This window comes from Aethalodelphis obliquidens, unplaced genomic scaffold (assembly GCF_003676395.1).
Source record: "Aethalodelphis obliquidens isolate GAN/ISIS:26980383/991018 unplaced genomic scaffold, ASM367639v1 scaffold12, whole genome shotgun sequence".
Lineage (NCBI taxonomy): Eukaryota > Metazoa > Chordata > Mammalia > Artiodactyla > Delphinidae > Aethalodelphis > Aethalodelphis obliquidens.
The window spans coordinates 12,258,793-12,283,855 of NW_020837956.1; the positions used below are offsets into that span (position 1 = coordinate 12,258,793).

At 39.1% G+C, this 25,063-nt stretch overlaps 1 protein-coding gene across 3 annotated transcripts in view; it reads left to right on the plus strand.

Annotated features, from left to right (window-relative positions):
• Positions 1 to 25,063, plus strand: part of MAP4K3 (mitogen-activated protein kinase kinase kinase kinase 3) — a 190,500-nt gene that overhangs the window by 4,688 nt on the left and 160,749 nt on the right. Inside the window, exon 2 of one of the 3 annotated variants that reach the window (XM_027113317.1) lies at positions 2,851 to 2,919. The exons of the other annotated variants lie outside the window; for them this stretch is intronic. The gene's annotated coding sequence lies outside the window, so the exon portion shown is untranslated. The remainder of the gene's footprint in view (positions 1 to 2,850; positions 2,920 to 25,063) is intronic. 3 annotated transcript variants of the gene reach the window in all.

A 25,063-nucleotide genomic window follows, 5' to 3' on the forward strand; every position in this document is an offset into this window, starting at 1 on the left:
TTTTTGCGGTACGCGGGCCTCTCACTGTTGTGGCCTCTCCCGCTATGTGCTCCGGACGCACAGGCTCAGCGGCCATGGCCCACGGGCCTAGCCGCTCCGCAGCATGTGGGATCCTCCCGGACCGGGACACGAACCCACGTCCCCTGTGCATCGGCAGGCGGACTCTCAACCACTGCGCCACCAGGGAAGCCCAAGCAGGGTTGTTTTGAAGTACTGGTCTTCATGTGTTTCTCAGGGAGTATCTCATCTGGTCTTGTGGAGTTAGCTTTGTCCCTGTGAATGACTCCCAGATGCCTCCAGCTTGTGCCTTCTGAGTTCTAGCCCATTATCTCCAGCTGACAAATGGAGACAAGGTCAAAAGCCCCAGTAGTGTCAGTTTGTTAAGGCTTGAAGCCTTGGAATCATCTTTTACTTCCAGACTGGACTTCATAAGCATTTTCCAAACTGTGACCAGGGGGCTTCCCCGGCAGTCCCGTGGTTAGAACTCTGCACTTCCACTGCCGGGGGCACGGGTTCGATCCCTGGTCGGGGAACTAAGAAGATCCTGCATGCTGTGGGATGCAGCCAAACAAGCAAACAAACAAAAAACTGTGACCAGGATGCTCCAGGGAAAGCAGTACTATGAGTGTATCAGAGACCGAGAAGTCCTATGGTAAAGAAACCTGGTAAACTTTCCTTAACCCAGCAAACTCCAAAGTTACTTGATGATGGGATTCTTCTCTGTAATACCGATTGCTTGTCCTTAGAACTGGTGTCTTGCAGAACATGCTTTGGAAATGTTGATATTGATTTTATCTATGTGTGTTTGGAAGCCATTCCCTCTGAAGCAGAGGCTGTAATGTGGCTAAGCTCCAAGGTAGCACTCACATGGTGATCTATGTAGAGAGACTCTGAAAGCTGACAGGAGAAAAATTGAAGGTTGGACAGTGAAATCAGGAAATTAATTTGTATGTTCAAGTATTTAGTGAATTATGTGTTGACTTGTTTGTAACTCTGCATCTCTCATGGTATTCCGATTAATATCATCAAACACTAATTCTTTCATTATAGTCAGGATTTATAAGAACTTTTCTGGAAAACTCAGTTCTGAAACCTCGCCTCCTATGAGGGACATGAAGACCTTAAGCATTTAGAAAAGAACAGCTGAAGGAAAATAAAACATGTGTATCTGGATTATGCCCATTTTTACTTTCATGGAGGACAAAGTCTAGAGGGACCAGAGGAAGTGGTCCTAACTTCAGAATGATTGAGTATTTAAGGTAAATTAAGGTAGAGTTTTCTCGTATCAGTAGTTATTTTAGGTGGAAAATGACAGTGGAACAGATTGTGGGATAATTTCTGTAGATACAAACAGCTTACCTGACTTTGATATGGATCTGATTCCCTAAAGGAGGTACTTACCTCCAAGATTTGATTTGTGTGTATATTTACTTGCGAAACAACATCTAATTATTTTGTATTGAGAGTGAGTAGTTAGTCATTCTCTCATGAGAGTCCATTTAACATTCATCCTACACTGAATAGCTGTAATATGAAAGGAAAGGTCCTAGGGACTGTGTGTGGAGTAGGAAAAATGACAAGACTTGGTACTTTATTTACAGGGACATAAATTGTAAACCTACTTTTAGCTATCATAGTTTGAGATCAAAACTGTGTTGATTTCCTCTTTTCTAGCACATTAAATCTCTTACTGGCTGAGAGATTGTCTTGACACTCCATAATCTAGACAACCGACTTCTCTGTAGCACAGCACAGTGATTTTTTTTTAACATCTTTATTGCAGTATAATTGCTTTACAATGGTGTGTTAGTTTCTGCTTTATAACAAAGTGAATCATGTATACATATACATATATCCCCATATCTCCTCCCTCTTGAGTCTCCCTCCCACCCTCCCTATCCCACCGCTCTAAGGTGGTCACAGAGCTGATCTCCCTGTGCTATGCGGCTGCTTCCCAGTAGCTATCTATTTTACATTTGGTAGTATATATTCAGCAGTGTGATTTAAGAGCCGGTTCTGGAGGCAGACTGCCTAGTTTCACCACCCACTAGCCAATTAGCTAATCCTTCTCTCTGTGCCTCAGTTTCCTCAGTTGTAAAATGGAGATGCTTAGAAAAGTACTTGGGGGACTTCCCTGGTGGTCCAGTGGGTAAGACTCTGCACTCCCAATGCAGCGGGCCTGGGTTTGATCCCTGGTCAGAGAACTACATCCTGCACACGTGCTGCAACTAAGAGTCTGCATGCTGCAACTAAGAAGCCCGCGTGCCACAACTAAGACCTGGCACAGCCAAAATAAATAAATAAATATTTTTTAAAAAGTACTTGGGACAGTGCCTGTCACATAATACTCAGTAACTGTTAATTGTCGGTAATACTGTTTATTATTATGTATTTCTCCTGCTCCTGTCTTCCTGACCTACTCTGCTCCTCGTGCTGCTGCCTCAGTGGTTTTACACTTGCTGTCTGTGCTCATAACCCCGCCCCCCCAATATCTGTATGGTTTGTTTCTTCATTTCCCTCAGGTCTCAGCTCAAATGTCACCTTTTAATGTGCCTGTTCCTTATCATCCTATAAAAAACAGCTCCTCCCCACTTCTGTCTTTACCAGGGATGGATCCAGATTTTGTAGGCCCTGAACTTTATACAGTAATTTGGGTACCCTCATTGAGAAAACAAATAAATTAGAATAAAAAGTTTGGTGTGAAAGTGAATAATTATTTGGAATTAGAAAAGATGTCCTAACAAAATGCTGTAACCTTAGAGTCAGGTCCCTTTCTTCTGAGGCCTCTTTAGGCATTTGATCAAAAATGCTATCATGTAGTGCTTCCACTGGACTTCTCTTCCCCACCAGAAACATTCTACGTGTCCCAGTAACTTTCAGCACTCATAGAGGCCCCGGGGAAGTGAGGAGGCCTGAACTGTAAGTTTTATTAGCTTTATAAAAAATTCAGCTTTGCCTCCTACTCTCCCTAATTTTCACTGTGGCATGTATCACCTTATATTTATTTGTTTATTACCTTTCTTTTCCCACTAGAGTGTAAGTCCGGGAAGCTGGTGGTTTTGTTTTGTTCATGGCTGTATCCCCAGAACATAGAAAAGTGCCTAACACGTATTTAGACTCTCAGTAAATATTTGTGGAATAAATGAATGAACTGGCATGAGAGGAACAAACCGTGTGCTGCTACCTAAGTTTAGAGGAAGGAGATCATTATTTCTGGTTGGGAGAAATCATAGCAGGTTTTAAACTGGAGATGACATTGGGCTTGACCTAGATCTCTGGCCATAGTGGGTATAGAATGAATTAAACATTGTGGTTTATTATTAGGCCTAAACTAAATCAGTAGGTTTAATGTATCTTCTGCATAATAAGCAATGTTCTTAACTTACATGCATATGAGAATACTCTGTCATTTTAAAGTAAAGACATTTAGTGACTAGTGAATATATATAGCTATTACATACTGGTTTTTGTTTTTCAAAAATATGATTAAATTGGACTTCTAATCAGGAAGAGGACTTTGTTCACCAATACCAAAAGGCCTTAGATTTGAGAGATGAAATCATGTTTGTTTTCCACTTTTGTTTTTTTACAGTTTTTTTGGTTCTGGAAGATGCCATGTTTCAGAGTTCCAGTTGCCTTGACCTGAGATTTTAGGTTTGGATTCCTAATGTGACAGTGTATCACCTCCCTTAGTCCTTAAAGTCTATTGGAAAAATCTTAGATTTGACCGTAAATTTAGGTATGTCCAAAGAAGACATTTATTTAGTTTGTTTAAACTCTTCTTAGAAACTTGAGATGGTAAGAACATTCTTTCTGTATAAATCATCCACCTTCTGCTCAAAGAATCTTCTCTTCGTTGCCTATAAACTAAAGTACACACCTTTTTTTTTAAATTGAAGTATAGTTTCTGTACAATATTATGTAAGTTACAGGTATACAATATAGTGATTCAAAATTTTTAAAGCTTATACTCCATTGGTAGTTTAAGCCTGACATTCAAGGCATTGTCCTTTTTGCTCTCTGGGCCCTTCGATGAGAAAGTTTAGATTGGAGGAGGCAGAGAGAGAGGAGGAAAGCAGAGGAGGGAATAGGGGCTGGGGGTGCTTTCCAGGTGAGCATTTAACCACAGGAGTAAAGGGTTAGAGACTGAAAGGGAGGATTAAGTAACATGGAGACTTGTGTTGGGGAGCATGGAGAAGTAAAATTTGCTAGATAAGGCAGGGCCAATTTATAAAGTTCTTGAAAGCCAGGTAAAATTGTGTAGATAGGAAGTAACAGGATGTTGGGAACACTAAGGCTTTTGTGCAAGAAGTAATAATGTTGAAAGTGCCCAGGATTATTCTGGCAATCGAAATGAGAGTGGATCAGAGAGGAAGGACAGAAATATCTGTAAAATAGAGTCTGTTTCAGAATCCTTTTGTACTCTTAAAAATTATTGAGAACACCAAAGTTGTTTATGTTAATTATATCTATTGCTATTGACTATATTAGCAATTATACCTGAGAAATTTTTTAAAATATTAATTTATTAAAAAGAAAAATAAACCTATTACATGTTAACATAAATGACATTTTCATGAAAAATAACTATTTTCCAAACAAAAATTGAGTGAAGGGAGTGGGATTGTTGTACATTTTGCAAATGTCTTTAATATTTGGTTAAATAGAAGACAGCTGTTTCTCAGATGTGTTTCTACATTCATCCTATTGGGATATTTTGTTTCGGTTGACATGTGAAGAAAATCTGGTCTCTCACATGTATTTATTTGGAAAAGGAGAATATTTTAATAGCCTTTTCAGGTAATTGTGGGTATTTTCCTCTTCTACATCTCCACAACTTGACAATTAAAAGTTAGTTGCAGGGCTTCCCTGGTGGCACAGTGGTTGAGAGTCCGCCTGCCGATGCAGGGGACACGGGTTTGTGCCCCGGTCCGGAAAGGTCCCACATGCCATGGAGCGGCTAGGCCCGTGAGCCATGGCTGCTGACCCTGCACATCCGGAGCCTGTGTTCTGCAATGGGAGAGGCCACAACAGTGAGAGACCCGTGTACTGCAAAAAAAAAAAAAAAAGTTAGTTGCAGAGAGAAGATGACGGAAGAGTAAGAGAGAGAAGATGGCCGAAGAGTAAGATGCGAAGATCACCTTCCTCCCCACAGATACATCAGAAATACATCTACACGTGGAACTGCTCCTATAGAACACCCATTGAACGCTGGCAGAAGACCTCAGACCTACCGAAAGGCAAGAAACTCCCCACGTACCTGGGTAGGGCAAAGAAAAAAGGAAAAACAGAGAAAAAAGAATACGGACGGGACCTGCACCAGTGGGAGGGAGCTGTGAAGGAGGAAAGGTTTCCACACACTAGGAAGCCCCTTCACTGGGGGAGAGATGGGGTGGCGAGGGAGAAGCTTCGGAGCCACGGAGGAGAGCGCAGCAACAGGGGTGCGGAGGGCAAAGCGGGAGATTCCCACACAGAGGATTGGTGCCGACCAGCACTCACCAGCCCGAGAGTCTTGTCTGCTCAGCCGCTGGGGCGGTTGGGAGCGGGGAGTTGAGGCTCAGGCTTCGGTCGGAGCGCAGGGAGAGGACTGGGGTTGGCGGCGTGAACACAGCCTGAGGGGGTTAGTGCGCCACGGCTAGCCGGGAGGGAGTCTGGGGAAAAGTCTGGGCCTACCGAAGAGGCAAGAGACTTTTTCTTCCCTCTTTGTTTCCTGGTGCGCGAGGGGAGTGGATTAAGAGCACTGCTTAAAGGAGCTCCAGAGACAGGCGCGAGCCGCAGCTATCAGCGCGGACCCCAGAGACGGGCATGAGACGCTAAGGCTGCTGCTGCTACCACCAAGAAGCCTGTGTGCGAGCACAGGTCACTATCCACACCCCTCTTCTGCGGAGCCTGTGCAGCCCGCCACTGCCAGGGTCCTGGGATCCAGGGACAACTTCCCCGGGAGAACGCACGGCGCGCCTCAGGCTGGTGCAACGTCACGACGGCCTCTGAAGCCACAGGCTCGCCCTGCATCTGTACCCCTCCCTCCCCCCGGCCTGAGTGAGCCAGAGCCGCCAAATCAGCTGCTCCTTTAACCCCGTCCTGTCTGAGCGAAGAACAGACGCCCTCAGGTGACCTACACGCAGAGGCGGGGCCAAATCCAAAGCTGAACCCTGGGAACTGTGTGAACAAAGAAGAGAAAGGGAAATAGCTCCCAGCAGCCTCAGAAGCAGCAGATTAAAGCTCCACAATCAACTTGATGTACCCTGCATCTGTGGAATACCTGAATAGACAACGAATCATCCCAGATTGAGGAGGGGGACTCTGGGAGCAAGATATATTATTTTTTCCCCTTTTCCTCTCTTTGTGAGTATGTGTATGCTTCTGTGTGAGATTTTGTCTGTATAGCTTTGCTTTCACCATTTGTCCTAGGGTTCTGTCCGTCCGTTTTTTTCTTTCAAAATTTTTTTCTTAATAATTATTTTTTATTTTAATAACTTTATTTTATTTTATCTTATTTTATTTTATCCTTGCTTTCTTGCTTTCTTGCTTTCTTGCTTGCTTTCTTGCTTGCTTTTTTTTTCTCCCTTTTATTCTGAGCCTTGTGGATGAAAGGCTCTTGGTGCTCTGGCCAAGCGTCAGAGCTGTGCCTCTGAGTTGGGAGAGCCAACTTCAGGACACTGGTCCACAAGAGACTTCCCAGCTCCATGTAATATCAAACAGTGAATATCTCCCAGAGATCTCCATCTCAACAACAAGACCCAGCTCCACTCAACGACCAGCAAGCTACAGTGCTGGACACCCTATGCCAAACAACTAGCAAGACAGGAACACAGCCCTGTCCATTAGCAGAGAGGCTGCCTAAAATCATAGTAAGTCCACAGACACCCCAAAACACACCACCAGACGTGGAGCTGCCCACCAGAAAGACAAGATCCAGCCTCATCCACCAGAACACAGGCACTAGTCCCCTCCACCAGGAAGCCTACACAACCCACTGAACCAACCTTAGCCACTGGGGACAGACACCAAAAACAACGGGAACTACGAACCTGCTGCCTGGGAAAATGAGACCCCAAACACAGTAAGATAAGCAAAATGAGAAGACAGAAAAACACACAGCAGATGAAGGAGCAAGATAAAAACCCACCAGACCTAACAAATGAAGAGGAAATAGGCAGTCTACCTGAAAAAGAATTCAGAGTAATGATAGTAAAGATGATCCAAAATCTTGGAAATAGAATAGAGAAAATGCAAGAAACATTTAAAAAGGAACTAGAAGAACTAAAGAGGAAACAAGCAATGATGAACAACACAATAAATGAAATTAAAAATACTCTTCAGCTTCCCTGGTGGCGCAGTGGTTGAGAGTCCGCCTGCTGATGCAGGAGACGGGGGTTCGTGTCCTGGTCCGGGAAGATCCCACATGCCGCGGAGCGGCTGGGCCCATGAGCCATGGCCGCTGAGCCTGTGCGTCCGGAGCCTGTGCTCCGCAACGGGAAAGGCCACAGCAGTGAGAGGCCCGGGCAAAAACAAACAAACAAAAAAAACCCCAAAGTACTCTAGAAGGGATCAACAGCAGAATAACTGAGGCAGAAGAACGGATAAGTGACCTGGAAGATAAAATAGTGGAAATACCTACTGCAGAGCAGAATAAAGAAAAAAGAATGAAAAGAACTGAGGACAGTCTCGGAGGCCTCTGGGACAACATTAAACGCACCAACATTCGAATTTTAGGGGTCCCAGAAGAAGAAGAGAAAAAGAAAAGGACTGAGAAAATATTTGAAGAGATTATAGTTGAAAACTTCTCTAATATGGGAAAGGAATTAATCGAGTCCAGGAAGCACAGAGAGCCCCATACAGGATAAATCCAAGGAGAAACATGCCAAGACACATATTGAACTATCAAAAATTAAATACAAAGGAAACATATTAAAAGCAGCAAGGGAGGGCTTCCCTGGTGGCGCAGTGGTTAAGAGTCTGCCTGCCGATGCAGAGGATGCAGGTTCGTGCCCTGGTCTGAGAAGATCCCACATGCCGTGAAGTGGCTGGGCCCGTGAGCCATGGCCGCTGAGCCTGTGCGTCCGGAGCCTGTGCTCCGCAACGGGAGAGGCCACAACAGTGAGAGGCCCGTGTACTGCAAAAAAAAAAAAAAAAAAAAAGCAGCAAGGGAAAAACAACAAATAACATACAAGGGAATCCCCATAAGGTTAACAGCTGATATTTCAGCAGAAACTCTGCAAACCAGAAGGGAGTGGCAGGACATATTTAAAGTGATGAAGGATAACAACCTACAACCAAGATTACTCTACCCAGCAAGGATCTCATTCAGATTTGATGGAGAAATTAAAACCTTTACAGACAAGCAAAGGCTGAGAGAGTTCAGCACCACCAAACCAGCTTTACAACAAATGCTAAAGGAACTTCTCTAGGCAAGAAACACAAGAGAAGGAAAAGACCTACAATAACAAACCCAAAACAATTAAGAAAATGGGAATAGGAACATACATATCAATAATTACCTTAAATGTAAATGGATTAAATGCACCCACCAAAAGACACAGACTGGCTGAATGGACACAGAAACAAGACCCGTATATATGCTATCTACAAGAGGCCCACTTCAGACCTAGGGAAGCATACAGACTAAAAGTGAGGCGATGGAAAAAGATATTCCATGGAAATGGAAATCAAAAGAAAGCTGGAGTAGCAATTCTCATATCAGACAAAATAGAGTTTAAAATAAAGACTATTAGAAGAGACAAAGAAGGACACTACATAACGATCAAGGGATCGATCCAAGAAGATATAACAATTGTAAATATTTATGCACCCAACATAGGAGCACCTCAATACATACGGCAAATAGTAACAGCCATAAAAGGGGAAATCAACAGTAACACAGTCATAGTAGGGGACTTTAACACCCCACTTTCACCAATGGACAGGTCATCCAAAATGAAAATAAGGAAACACAAGCTTTAAATGATACATTAAACAAGATGGACTTAATTGATATTTATAGGACATTCCATCCAAAAACAACAGAATACACATTTTTCTCCAGTGCGCGTGGAACATTCTCCAGGATAGATTATATCTGGGGTCACAAATGAAGCCTTGGTAAATTTAAGAAAATTGTAATTGTATCAAGTATCTTTTCTGACCACAACGCTATGAGACTAGGTATCAATTACAGGAAAAGCTCTGTAAAAAATACAAACACATGGAGGCTAAACAATACACTATTTAATAACGAAGTGATCACTGAAGAAATCAAAGAGGAAATAAAAAAATACCTGGAAACAAATGACAATGGAGACATGACGACCCAAAACCTATGGGATGCAGCAAAAGCAGTTCTAAGAGGGAAGTTTATAGCAATACAGTACTACCTTAAGAAACAGGAAACATCTCGAATAAACAACATAACCTTGCACCTAAAGCAATTAGAGAAAGAAGAACAAAAAACCCCAAACTTAGCAGAAGGAAAGAAATCATAAAGATCAGATCAGAAATAAATGAAAAAGAAATGAAGGAAACGATAGCAAAGATCAATAAAACTAAGAGCTGGTTCTTTGAGAAGATAAACAAAATTGATAAACCATTAGCCAGACTCATCAAGAAAAAAAGGGAGAAGACTCAAATCAATAAAATTAGAAATGAAAAAGGAGAAGTAACAACTGACACTGCAGAAATACAAAGGATTTGAGAGATTACTACAGGCAACTCTATACCAATAAAGTGGACAACCTGGAAGAAATGGACAAATTCTTAGAAATGCACAACCTGCCGAGACTGAACCAGGAAGAAATAGAAAATATGAACAGAACAATCAGAAGCACTGAAATTGAAACTGTGATTAAAAACCTTCCAACAAACAAAAGCCCAGGACCCGATGGCTTCACAGGCGAATTCTATCAAATATTTAGAGAAGAGCTAACACCTATCCTTCTCAAACTCTTCCAAAATATAGCAGAGGGAGGAACACTCCCAAACTCATTCTACGAGGCCACCATCACCCTGATACCAAAACCAGACCAAGATGTCAGAAAGAAAGAAAACTACAGGCCAATATCACTGATGAACATAGATGCAAAAATCCTCAACAACATACTAGCAAACAGAATCCAACAGCACATTGAAAGGATCATACACCATGATCAAATGAGGTTTATTTCAGGAATACAAGGATTCTTCAATGTATACAAATCAATCAACGTGATACACCATATTAAGAAATTGAAGGAGAAAAACCATATGATCATCTCAGTAGATGCACAGAAAGCTTTCGACAAAATTCAACACCCATTTATGATAAAAAGCCTGCAGAAAATAGGCGTAGAGGGAACTTTCCTCAACATAATAAAGACCATATATGACAAACCCACAGCCAACATTCTCCTCAGTGGTGAAAAACTGAAACTATTTCCACTAAGATCAAGAACAAGACAAGGTTGCCCACTGTTATTCAACATAGTTTTGGAAGTTTTAGGCACAGCAATCAGAGAAGAAAAAGCAATAAAAGGAATCCAAATAGGAAATGAAGAAGTAAAGCTGTCACTGTTTGCAGATGACATGATACTATACATAGAGAATCCTAAAGATGCTACCAGAAAACTACTAGAGCTAATCAATGAATTCGGTAAAGTAGCAGGATACAAAATTAATGCACAGAAATCTCTTGCATTCCTATACACTAATGATGAAAAATCTGAAAGTGAAATTAAGAAAAAACTCCCATTTACCATTGCAACAAAAGGAATAAAATATCTAGGAATAAACCTACCTAAGGAGACAAAAGACCTGTATGCAGAAAATTATAAGATACTGATGAAAGAAATTAAAGAGGATACAAACAGATGGAGAGATATACCATGTTCTTGCATTGGAAGAATCAACACTGTGAAAATGACTCTACTACCCAAAGCAATCTACAGATTCAGTGCAATCCCTATCAAACTACCACTGGCACTTTTCACAGAACTAGAACAAAAAATTTCACAATTTGTATGGAAACACAAAAGACCCCGAATAGCCAAAGCAATCTTGAGAACGAAAAACAGAGCGGGAGGAATCAGGCTCCCTGACGTCAGACTCTACTACAAAGCTACAGTAATCAAGACAGTATGGTACTGGCACAAAAACAGAAATATAGATCAATGGAACAGGATAGAAAACCCAGAGATAATCCCACGCATATATGGTCACCTTATCTTTGATAAAGGAGGCAAGAATATACAGTGGAGAAAAGACAGCCTCTTCAATAAGTGGTGCTGGGAAACTAGACAGGTACATGTAAAAGTATGAAGTTGGAACACTCCTAACACCATACACAAAAATAAACTCAAAATGGTTTAAAGACCTAAATGTAAGGCCAGACACTATGAAACTCTTAGAGGAAAACATAGGAAGAACACTCTTTGATATAAATCAGAGCAAGATCCTTTTTGACCCACCTCCTAGAGAATTGGAAATTAAAACAAAAATAAACAAATGGGACCTAATGAAACTTAAAAGCTTTTGCACAGCAAGGGAAACCATAAACAAGACAAAAAGGCAGCCCTCAGAATGGGAGAAGATATTTGCAAATGAAGCAACTGACAAAGGATTAATCTCCAAAATTTACAAGCAGCTCATGCAGCTCAATAACAAAAAAACAAACAACCCAATCCAAAAATGGGCAGAACACCTAAATAGACATTTTTCCAAAGAAGATATACAGATTGCCAACAAACACATGTAAGAATGCTCAACATCATTAATTAGAGAAATGCAAATCAAAACTACAATGAGATATCACCTCACACCGGTCAGAATGGCCATCATCAAAAAATCTAGAAACAATAAATGCTGGAGAGGGTGTGGAGAAAAGGGAACACTCTTGCTCTGTTGGTGGGAATGTAAATTGATACAGCCACTATGGAGAACAGTATGGAGGTTCCTTAAAAAACTACAGATAGAACTACCATATGACCCAGCAATGCCTCTACTGGGCATATACCCTGAGAAAACCATAATTCAAAAAGAGTCATGTACCAAAATGTTCATTGCAGCACTATTTACAATAGCCAGGACATGGAAGCAACCTAAGCTTCCATCAACAGATGAATGGGTAAAGAAGATATGGCACATATATACAATGGAATATTACTCAGCCATAAAAAGAAACGAAATTGAGTTATTTGTAGTGAGGTGGATAGACCTAGAGACTGTTATATAGAGTGAAATAAGTCAGAAAAAGGAAAACAAATACAGTATGCTAACACATATATATTGACTCTTAAAAAAAATGGTTCTGAAGAATGTTGGGGCTGGATAAGAATAAAGATGCAGATGTAGAGAATGGACTTGAGGACACAGGGAGGGGGAAGGGCAAGCTGGGATGAAGTGAGAGAGTGGCATGGACATATATACACTACCGAATGTAAAATAGATAGCTAGTGGGAAGAGGCCACATAGCACAGGGAGATCAGCTGGCTGGTTTGTGACCACCTAGAGGGGTGGGGTACGGAGGGTGGGAGGGAGGGAGACGCAAGAGAGAAGAGATATGGGAACATATGTATATGTATAACTGATTCACTTTGTTATAAAGCAGAAACTAACACACCATTGTAAAGCAATTATACTCCAATAAAGATGTTAAAAAAAAAAGTTAGTTGCAATGTAGAATCCAAGACCTACCATTATGGTAAAACACTTATTATTGGTCTCTGACTTAAAATGGATCATTTTTACCCACGTATGATTTTTTTTAACATCATGCACTTGTCATTTGGAAAATATGGATTCATGATGTTATCCAGATCTTCCCAACGTTGCCATGTTTCATTACACAATATCATAAATCATCACTCATCTCATCGGAAAAGTCTTAAAGTATTGATGGTAGATACAAGTTTTCCAAGATTCAAATTTCTCTTTGAAAGTGCTAAATGCATCACATTCAGCAAATACTGTTGTTTTTCATTGAACTGACAGGTTCATTTAGTTTATTTTCAAGAGAATGTCAGATACCTAAACATGAATAATCATGGTTTGTCAGCTGTTCTCTCAAGTAACAACAGTGTTCTGTGGAAAAAGTGGCTTGTTCGGTTTGCAACTCAATCACCGGTGCTGTTCTCTGAGATAAACCAGTGTACTTCGTATGCAGAAGTGTTTATGCATTTCATCAAATAGAATATTAAAATGATACGTATTTAAGGGTCAAGATTTAATAAAATTAACAATGTTTATGCTTCAATAAGGGCATTCTTAAGTGAAACTGGCTTTTTTTTTTTCCCAGTGAGTGCATCGCAGTGAAGAATACACTTGACTGCTGTACATTGTGGGTCTGCTGCCTTGATTTGTGCTAAGGCACCCGCAGTTTTACCACCATTGCTTTTGTATTATTAGTACAGACGTCAACATGGTGAAAGGGGGCCAATAGCGCATTTCAGTATTATTATGAAAATAGTTTTGACTTTTGAGACCCTCAGAAAGGAATCCCAGGGACCTCCACAGTTCTTCTCCACAGAACTGTGCTAGAAGATGATGTGGAGTAAGCTAAGGGTAAGGTAAGTGGTGATGGATCAGACAAGGCAAACAGTAGTGAAGAACAGAAAGGAAGAACAGATAGGTGAGAAGCATCTTGGAGAGAAATTCGACAAGGCTTTGTGGAGAAATACAGGATGGAGAGAGATGATTCAGAGAGGACTTAACAGTTTTAAGCCTGATGGAGGAGCACGTAGTTGGTGCTTTATAAATACTTGTTTAAATCAATTAAGAGTGGGAGAATGGCATCAGTTACAAAGACAGTAAAGTTGAGAAGGGGGAGCTCTGTTGGAGATTGGATTTTCTGTTAGAAAATAGGTATCTTTGAGGTTTTTGGTTTTTTTTTTCCATTATTTTCTTACTGTGGTTACTCTGAAGAAACAGTAGTAATAATTCCCTTCATTTTTCTGTGGAGAATAACAATTCTTTAACAGTGTCTTTAGGACTAATAGAGGCTGATCAGAGCCAGAACCTTTCTCCCAGGTCTTACTGAGGGATTACCAGGAGGACGTGTAAAACACGTCCTCCTATTGAAGAAAAATGCTACAGATTGGGAGGGTAATTGGTATAGGGGATTAGTGAACGGAACAGTAAAGTATGAGCTAGCTACTTTTATTCTGGCATAAATTTGAAGAGTGTGTTGTATTCTGATTATAACATGTACATTTTTAAAAGAAAAAATAGACAATCAGAAAGCTATAAGAAAACAAAATGATGAGTAATCTTACTCCCAAGAGGTGGATACTCTTAGTATTTTGATGTTTCTTTGTAGACAGATATTTTAGAACACTTGTGTGTTGTTGCATATTTTAAAAATTAAATTATGGCTTACTTAGAGTGAATGCACAGATCTTAAATCTTTCAGTTTGACAAATAATACAGCTGTGCAACCCATGCCTTTATTAAGGTAGAACATTTCCTTAACCTCAGAAAGTTCTTTTATATCCCTTCCCAGTCATGCTGTCCACCCTCTTCCCCCCAGCCATTGCAATCACTGTTCTGATTTCTGTCACTATGAAAGCTCTTCTAGGATGTGATATAAATGAATCATAAATGGATTACCTTGGCACCTTTGACAAAAATCAGTTGACAGTACATGTGTAGGTATATTGCACTCTGTCTTGTCCTGTTGAGCTGTTTGGCTATATTTTCAGCAATACCTCAGTCTTGCTTACTGTATCTTCATAAAAAGAAAGCCTTGAAATCGGGTAGTGAGTCCTACAACTTTATTCTGCTTTTTCAAAATTGTTTTATCTATTCTAGGTCCTTTATTTTTACCATACACATTTTAGAATCAGCATTTCAGTTACATGAAAAAGCCTTCCAAGATTTTACTTTTTATTTTAAAGTAATTCAAAATTCATAGGAAGTTGCAAAAAAAGTACAAAGAGGTCACATGGACCCAACACCCAGCTTCCCCCAGTGGTGATATTTTTGCCTAAATATAGTGCATTATCAAAACCAGGAGATTGATTGACACAATGCAGTTAACTAGACCTTAGTCAGATTTCATCACTTTTTGCATGCACTCATTTTTTTCATGCCTGTGTGCATAATTTTGTGACATTTTATCACGTATATAACCTACTGGGATTTTATTGGGATTATGTGGGATCTGTAGCTCAATTTGTGGAAAATTGAGATCTTAACAGTATTGAGTCCTTTGATCTGTGAATACAGTATCTCTCTCCATTTATTTAGCTCTCCTTTAACTTACTAATGTTTTGCCTTTTTTTCTTTTTAATTTATAAATTTCATCATTCACCTTTTCTACTAATATTGTAGTAAAAGATAACTATTATGTAATACTTCTTCAAAGTGGTACAGTAATTGTAATGTGAGGCACATTTTCAGTTTTTATTAAAATCTTCACTGTACTAGTGGTGTCTGACTTCCTTTGATTTAACCTTGAACATTTTTAGCCCTGAGCATATGGACTCTTTTTAAAGTTGGCAAAATGAAAACAGGGGAAATGACTATTTAAAAAGCTATCCACTTCACCTATATTATCTAAAGATTAAAACAAAGTCCTTAGAACCTGATTTGTTTTTATGTATGAGATGTATCTGTTTATTGGTGCATATTTTGCAAAATTAATATCTTTTGTGCTTATTAAAGGGAAAATAACTTAAAGTTTTCTTCATCCTTAAGTGAAAAATAAACAACATCGTGCTTGATTGTTTAGGAGATCCTAAAGAATTTCGTTCTGATCTTGACGAGCTTATGATCTGATTTGAGGAAACAAAATATGCCTAAATGGAACATCTAAAGAACATTTATAAGGCAGTATTTTAACAATTAAAAGAGCAGTCACGGGCTTCCCTGGTGGCGCAGTGGTTGAGAGTCCGCCTGCCGATGCAGGGGACACGGGTTCGTGCCCCGGTCCGGGAAGATCCCACATGCCGTGGAGCAGCTGGGCCCATGAGCCATGGCTGCTGAGCCTGCGCGTCCGGAGCCTGTGCTCCGCAACGGGAGAGGCCACAGCAGTGAGAGGCCCGCGTACTGCCAAAAAAAAAAAAAAAAAAAAGAGCAATCACATGTTTTAAATACTACAGAAATTCAATTCAATTTAAGGGAAAGGTGAGTTGGTGTTAATTTGATAAAGATTTTCTGGAATAGTGAATCTGATTTGGGATCAAAGAAATAATTGGGTTTTCATTTGTAGAGAACATTTCATTTATAGAGGACCTTTCATTTGTGAGGGAAGCCATTCCAAAAGAGTAGATATGGATAAAAATACAGCTGTGGGACAGAAGTGGGCAAAGAGATACTAGATATTCTGACTAAAGCAAGGGTCCACATTTTTGAGATGTGATAGATAATGTTTCACATATCCAAGCTACAGACAAACAAATGCTTGGAGAACGTGCAACTCATTTGATTTCCAGATTCGTTAGGGCCACTCTTGTCTTTCTGATCTTCTTGTGTCACTATTTGGATGGTATCAGTAAGTTTTATTTCCCCCCTTTCCCCTCTGTTGGGTTAAAAGTTATACATTTTATTTTTATACTTTTGGTGTCAAATTTCAATATGCATAATAAACTAATACATCTCTCTCTGTTCCCTTTCTGGTCAGTACATGGACTTGGGAATGATTCACTTCAATTACCACCTTCCTATTTTGTGTTGTTGTCTGTTATTTTGGTTCTATATTGCTTTCTTGTCTCCCAGATGAGTGTTTATTATCATTGTTTTATACATACAGTGCTGTTTTACGGTTACCCATATGTGTTTTCAATTTCTTTGCTCACCATTGTTTCTTGGCATCTTGCTCCGTCATTCTGGCTTCAGTTTTCTTCTTCCTAGTGAGCATTATTTGGTAGGGTTCTTCCTCCCTCCCTCCCTCCTTTTGACTGTGTAAAGGTAAACTCAGTCTCTTTTTTTCAAAAATGTCTCTTTTGTCTTAACCTTTAAATCATAATTGAGTGTAGTGTAACTAAGTTGACAGTTATTTTCTCTCAGAACTTTGAAGATATTCTGTTGTTGATGCTAAGAAGTCTGTGGTCAATTTAATTGTTCCTTGTAGCTAGCTAATCAGTGTTTTCTTTCTAATTGTCTTTTAAGATTTTTTTTCTTTGACTCTGGTGTCCTTCAGTTTTACATTGATGTTTCTAGATATGGATTTAAATTAAAATATTTGTTGTTTTTCTTTAAAGAGTAACTTGTTTCATCAGTCCTGGAAAATTCTAAGCTGGTGTGTCTGACTATTATTTCTTTCCTATCCCTCTGTTGTTCTTTCTTTAGAACTCCTATTGTATTTTCCTTCTTTTTCTTCATGTCTCATAATGTCATGATTTTTTCAGCTCTGTATTGTATTATTGAAGATATTAGTTGAAGATATTACTTGAAGATATTACTTCATATCTTCAGTATCTTCAATTGTATCTATGTCTCATCTGCTATTCAAAATATCTGTTGCTTTAAAAAAATAATTTGAACTCACAGGAAAAATAGAAGAATAATATAAAGAACTCTTATATATCTTTTTCCAAATTCACCAGTGGTTAACACTTTGCCACATTTGCTTTATCATTTTTCTTTTCTCTCTCTCTCTCTCTCTCTCTCTATATATATATATATACATATACACACACACACACAGACACACACACATTGTTTTTCTCTGAACCATTTGAGAGTAAATTACAGACATCATGCTCCTTTACCCATACACAACTCAATGTGTATTTCTCAAAATAAGTATTTTCACTTAAATAAAACCACAGTACAGTTATCAAAGTCAGATACTTTTAATATTAATATAATAATATTATCTGATCTATAGACCTTATTCAGATTTCTATCAATGGTCTTAATAATGTCCATAAGAGCATTTTTTCCTCCTAGTTCAGAAACTAATCCAGGATCATAGATTGCTTTTAGTTTTCAATCTCTTTTCATCTAGAATAGTTTTTTTAGCCTTTCTTTGTTTTTCTAGACACTGATATTTCTGAAGAGTATGTGTCATTTATTTTGTAGAATGTCCTTCATTTTCAGAGTGTCTGGTGTTTCCTTTTGGTTAAATTCAGGTGACACATTTGGGGCAGAAAAGTATGTAAGTGATGATGTGTTCTCAGTGAATCATATCAGGAGGCACATGATGTTGATTTGTCCCATTATTAATGTTTTGATCACTTGGTTAACTTGGATCTGCCAAATTTCTTCACTATAAAGTTGCTATTTTTTTCCTTTTTTTTTTTTCTTTTTATTTTGCGGTACGCGGGCCTCTCACTGCTGCGGCCTCTCCCATTGCGGAGCACAGGCTCCGGACACGCAGGCCCAGCGGCCAAGGCTCACGGGCCCAGCTGCTCCGCGGCATGCGGGATCCTCCCAGACCGGGGCACGAACCCGCGTCCCCCACATCGGCAGGAGGACTCTCAACCACTGCGCCACCAGGGAAGCCCTATTTTTTTCCTTTTGTAATTATTATAATAAGTAATTTGTGGGGAGATACTCTGAGACTATGTAATATCTCCTTCCTCACCTAACTTACACCCATTAGTTTTAGCATCCATTAATGAGTTTTACTTGAATTATTAACTATGATGGTTACAAAATAGTGGTTTTCTAACTCCATTAATTTCTTCTGTATTTATTGGTTGGCATTCTGTTGTGATGAAGAGCTTTTACTTCTTGATTTATTTATTTTTGGACTTACGGATTCTTATTTTATTCATTGGGTTCCAATTAATCACTGTCACTTGTTTTGATGGTCAAACTATTTAAGCTTTAGTTAGCTGGATTCTATCTTAGCTCAGGCTGCCAAAACAAAATTCTATAGACTGGGTGGCTTAAACAACAGAAATTTACTTTCTCACAGTTCTGGAGACTAGAAGTCTAGGATCAAGGTGTGCCAACACGATTGGTTTCTGATGAGGACTCTCTTCCTGGTTTATAGCTGGCCCTCATCTGCTTTCTTACTGTGTGCTCGCATGGCAGAGAGGGAATGAAGCTCTCTTGTGTCTCTTCTCTTAGGGCACTAATGCCATATGAGGGTACCTACCCTCATGACCTCATCTAAACCTAATTATCTCCCCCAGGCCCTGTCTCCAAACACCATCACCTTGGGATTAGGGTTTCAACACATGAATTGGGGAGAGGGGGGGACACAGTTCAGTCCATAGCAGATTCAGTTGCTTTTTAAATTTTAATAATTATATTTCGAGAAATTATATTTCTTTTTCAAGTCTGTATTCTTTTTGCATAGTTTCTTGTTTTTAGAGTTTTGATGCTTTTTTATAACTGATTATTTTAACATACTTATTAACATTCTCTTTCAAATTACGATTCTGTCTTTTCAAATTGGGGGGTATGTTAATCTTTCTGTGTGTTGGTTTGTTGTGTTTGCTGACTCTCACTTGTGGATTTTTATTTTAATTTTGAATTCATCTGAAATTTCTCTAAGAATCTTTTGTGGCTTAAATTATGGGAGTGTCCTTCCAAAACAGTTTTGCTTTCACTCCTATCAGGAACCTCGTGAGTTTCATTGGTCTGGGACTAATCTTTATGTTAAGTGCTCAGTTTGGAATTTCCCACACCTCATGGGTAATGCAGATTTGAACCCCAGACCCAAATGAGTAGCAGGCTCTTGGTTTTGAATTCTTTAAGGGGCTTTGTTCTTTCCTCCCTGCTTTAAGCATCTGTGTACAGAGGTTTTTGTGTGGACATAACTTTTCAGCTCTTGGGTAAATACCAAGGAGTGCAGTTGCTGGGTTGTGTGGTGAGACTGTGTTTAGCTTTGTAAAAAACTGCCAAACTTTCTTCCAGAGTGGCTGTACTGTTTTGCATTCCCACCAGCAGTGAATCCTGTTCCTGTTGCTCCACAGCCTTGCCAGCATTTGTGTTGTCTGTCTTTTGGATTTTGGTTATTTTTAATAGGTATGTAGTGATTATCTTGTTGTTTAATTTGCAGTTCCCTAGTGACGTTGATCATCTTTCTGTGTGCTTATTTGTCATCTGTTTATGTCATTTGGTGAGTTGTCTGTTCAGATCTTTTGTCCTTTTTAAAATTGGATTGCTTGTCTTCTTATAGTTGAGTTTTAAGGGTTCTTTGTATATTTTAGATACAAGTCCTGTATCAGATACGTGTTTTGCAGTTATTTTCTCCCATCTGTGGCTTGTCTTTTCATTCTCTTAACAGTGTCTTTAGCAGAGCAGAAGTTTTTAATTTAGTGAAGTCCAGCTTATTGATTATTTCCTTCATTGATCGTGCCTTTGGTGTTATCTAAAAACCCATTGCCAAACCCAAACCAGGGTCACCTAGGTATTCTCTTCTAGAACTTTTTTAGTTTTCCATTTGACATTTAGATCTATGATCTATTTGAGTTGATTTTTGTGAGAGGTGTTAAGATATGTGTATAGATTTTTTTTTTTTTTTTTGCATGTGGATATCCAGTTGTTCCAGTAACATTTGTTGAAAAGATCATCCCTTTTCCGTCTAATTGCCATTGTTCCTTTGTCAAAGATCACTTGACTGTATTTGTATGGGTCTGTTTCTGGGTTCTTGTGTTAGTTTGCTGGGCTGGCAAAACAAAGTATCACAGACTGGATGACTTAAACAACAGAAACTTATTTTCTCATAGTTCCTAGTTCTGGAGGCTAGAAGTCTGAGATCAAGGTGTCAGCAGGGTTAGTTTCTTCTGAGATCTTTCTCCTTGTCTCATAAATGGCTGTCTTCTCCTGGTGTCTTTACATGGTCTTCCCCCTGGAACTGTCTGTGTTCAAACAAGGGTAGTTTGAGAGTATTAAAGAGTGGTAATTTGGAGTCAGATATAGCATAGCACTAAGGGAAGTAAGGACTGGGTGTCCATTGAGTCTAGTTAGGAGGACTTACTTGCTGTCTTTAGAGTTGTTTTCTGGAGTGGTTAGAATGGTTGGCAAAGTATCCTGTTTACAAGTGATTCAGAAGGTAAGAGGAGGTGGTGACATCTTCTGTAGTCTCTTGTTGAGGAGGTTGATCCTGTTACTTCCTCCTAGTATCATATCATTTATATCCTTCTCTTAGTGTGTTCCCCAGGAGTACTTATTGAGCATCTCTGCTGAGCTCTATACCATGGCTGATGCAGATGGTGTGAGCCCTCTTCTCAAGGAGGTGGCAGACTAGGTATATGGGCATAGTACTAAGTAATTTAATTACAGCATTAACTTGAAGCATTCTTTGATTTATGTATTGAGTTATGTGGTTCTTGATAGACGTTCAGAAGATCAGAAAATGATTACAGTCCATGGCCAAATAGAAAAGGCTTTTTAGAAGAAACAGAATGAAAGCTAGTCTTTAAAATGTGATTTAGATTTAAATTGGTGAAGTGGAACGACGTTGTAGTTGAGGTGAATATTGGAAAATGAAGACCTGCTGGGGGGAGGAATAAGTAAGAAGGGATCATGCAGGAAACAGGTCAGACTGCATCAAATGATTTGTATTGGAGAATAATGGAGAATATTGGATATTAATAACAACAATAATTATAATAATAGCAAATAGTGTTTATGGAGTACTTACTATGTACCAGGCATGCCCCTGTGTAAACAATGCCTAAACAATCCAAGGGTGAATGGTAATGATGTGAATTAGATTAATGACAGGGCAAGTTTTGGGCATAGGTGGCCTGGAGAGATGGGAAACTTGAGTAGGGTAGAGTTAGATTTTGGACAGATCGATTGAGAGAATATATTTAAGTAGAAAGGTGTTGTCCCATTACCCTCCCCATCCCTACCCCCACCCCCTGCAGTGGTAGACTAGCAGATTGGAAGGGACCAGTGGGGACATGTGGTAAAGAAGGAAAGAGTGCACATGAGAACAAGAATTCTTCAGTGATGGGAGCCAAGAGAAGGGACATCTTTTGCCTGGAGTTTTGAAATGAAGAAGAGCTCGCATCTGACTTCTTCCTCACCTTTAATGTCTAAGGAATTCAAAGGATTCAAGATTCGTGGTTTCAGTCTTTCTTTTGAGGTGTCATATTTGAGTGAGTGAGTGAAATATGCCATGAAAGACCTATGCTGTAAGTACACATGTATGTGAAAGTCGTGGTCTTTTAGGAAAAGGTTTGGTATTACAAGTTACTGAATATGTTCTAGTTGAAACCGTTAAGAATAATGGAGGGATAGTAAGAGCTTACCCACCATTGTTATCAGAGTTTTCTTTCAACACCTGTGCCTCCTTAAAATCCTTTTTTGGGTTCCGTATTCCTTTCAGTGCCTCAGGAATTGGTGACTTATGATCTCCCACTGTCCCTACACAGGAAGATTCACACTTCTCTCCCTCCATGTCATCCTTAGGAGGTGACAGAGTTGATGGAAAGAAGAGAACATTGAAGGTACCAAGTGATAGGAAACCCAGATGGACATGGTCATTATTAAAACTTGCTCATCTTTCCCTTCTCTGCTTCTTGCTGCATCTATCCCCACCCCCTGCTCCTTCACCCTTTCTCCCTTTAATGAAAACTCAGACCCCAAACCTTTAAAGAGGGTTGAGTAGAGACTATAAAGCTTTTTGCAGAAACAGGCCACACACAGAGTTATGTTTACTTTTTGTATGTCATTCAGTTTGAACAGTAATAGGCCAGTCAGTCACTGTCATTTCTATTTCATAATCATTATGTTGACATTTTTCTTTGGGGTCTCATGTTTCTAGTTAGTGCTGTGATGTTCATTCGCTAACACTACTGGAGTCTGCTAATCGTATAAGATGTTTTGATTTGGAACGTAGACTTTTTTTCTTCAGTAAGCTGTGGTTGCATGAGGTTTGACAAACTTTTTTCTTTTAAAAACCAAAATTGAAGGTTACTGTTAATTACTGGGCAGAGTTGCTATTTTTACAAAAGGTTTGTATTGTTTGTGTTGAGATTTCCTTAGCTGCTTCTATCACATTATAATATAGTATTTGAATTAAAACTTAAAGAACATTTCTATAACATAACCTATATTGTTTTATAATAAGTGATCATATAAAAGGTGTGAAATTTAAATCTGTTTTATAAGATTTCAGACAAAGTACTTTAAAAGTATAATTTAACTTATTTTGGTGGGTTTTAGAAAAGTCTGGAAACCAACTTTACTTTATACATCAGTAAAGGGATCTGGGTTTTCTAGCAACATTGTTTGCAGAATATGATCAGCTGTTTTAGGAGACAAATACCTTTTTGTTTATCTGGCCAAGGTTTAAACTTACCTTTTTAAACTCATACCATTTTAAAAATTTAGTTTATTTTTTAATTCTTTGATAATTGAGATTAAAAATACTTATTTTAGAATATTTTTAGATTTATAAAAAGTCACAAAAATAGTAGAGAGTTTCTGTAAACTCCTCACTCAGTCTCCCCATTTGTTACCATCTCACATGACCATGGTATGTTTGTCACAACTAAGGAACCAACTTTGGTATGTCACTATTAACTGAACACCACCTTTTATTTGGATTTCACTGTTTTTTCCCTAACTTCTCTTCTCTGTGCCAGGATCCCATTCAGAATAGCACGTTAGATTTTCTCATCATGTTTCACAGACTTTGTTTGTGATGACCTTAATGGTTTTGAGGAGTGCTGATCAGGTATTCTGTAGTGTGTTTCTCCATTTAGGTTTGTCTAATGTTTTTCTCATGGTTAGACTGGGGTATGAATTTTGGGGAGGATGAAGTATCCACGCTATTAATTTGACTTATCCCTGTTGATGTTAACCTTGATCACTTGGCCGTGGTGATGTTTTCTAGGTTTCTCCACTATAAAATTACTTTTTTCCACCTTCCCATGTTGTGCTGTCTGAAAGCAAATCACTAAACACGGCCACACACTTAGTGGGTGTCGAGGTAAGCTTCATCTTTTTGAGAAAGGGAGTAGCTACATAAATTACCTGGAACTTTTTTGTATGGAGATCTGTATCTTTGCCCCTCAGTTCTTTTATATCAGTATGGATTTATCAATATTTATTTTATATCCTGGGTTATAATCCAATACTCAGATTGCTCAAATTGTTCCAGCTTGGCCATTGAGAGCTCTTTCACATTACCTCCTATATCCCTTTGATATGTCCCCATCATTTTGTTTTGAACACTTCCTTACTCTCTGGCAGTATAAGATATCTCAGGCTCATCATGTATATTCCCTGCCCCCAGCCTTATGATCAGCCATTTCTCCAAGGACCCCAGGTTCCTTTTATTGGAGAGTAGTGTAAGAAACCAAGATTTGGGCTCTGGCTGTGCTTGTTCTTACTGGTGTGTCATTTCTTCTAGGACCTCTCAGTAGATGGATCTAGGAAATATATATATTTATATATAATGTATAGTTAATATATAAAGTATGTATTATATAATATATTTTTATAACATGTTGTATATAAGTATATGTATTACTGGTTCGTGTATACATACATATCTATAGTTTTTTCTGTATTTATATAACTGTATCCATTTTAAGCTAAAGGTGAATTTGTACTGATGTCTTTGAATCTAATCCAGTCCCACATGGTTCATTCTAGCCTTCCCCAATGCTATCTGTAGCCTTCTTCTCTAATAGTAAGAAATCTGGCTCCCACCATCCGCCATCCACTTATGTTTTTGTTCAATTTTAGTATATCTGTACAGCTTTTGAGGAATTGTCACAACTCTGTTTTACAAGTTTTCAAACCAAACTGTTCTCATACTTTAAGTTGCTCATTTACTCTTTGAAATAATAATTATTATATATCATGTGCTAAGCAGTTTTCTATGAACTTTTACCGATAATAACCAGTTTTAATCTTAATCTATACTATGATGTGGGATCTTTAATTATCCCTATTTTACAGATGAGAGTAGAGGGACACAGAGAGCTTTAGTGATTTGCCCTAGAGTTCCCAGCTGGTAAGTGGCAGAGCAGCAGTTGAACCCGCAGTCTGCCTGTGGAGTCCGTACACTCAGCTACGCTGCCAAAATTAGGTGTGTGAAAACACAGAGCTATACATCTGTTGTGTTGGTTTCTACTTTTTTAAAAATAATATTTTTTTTGCCAAGGAAGGAGGATTGGAAGTGATTCAGTGATATCAGGAAAACCCCAAAGTATCTCACTGGACATGAGAGGTG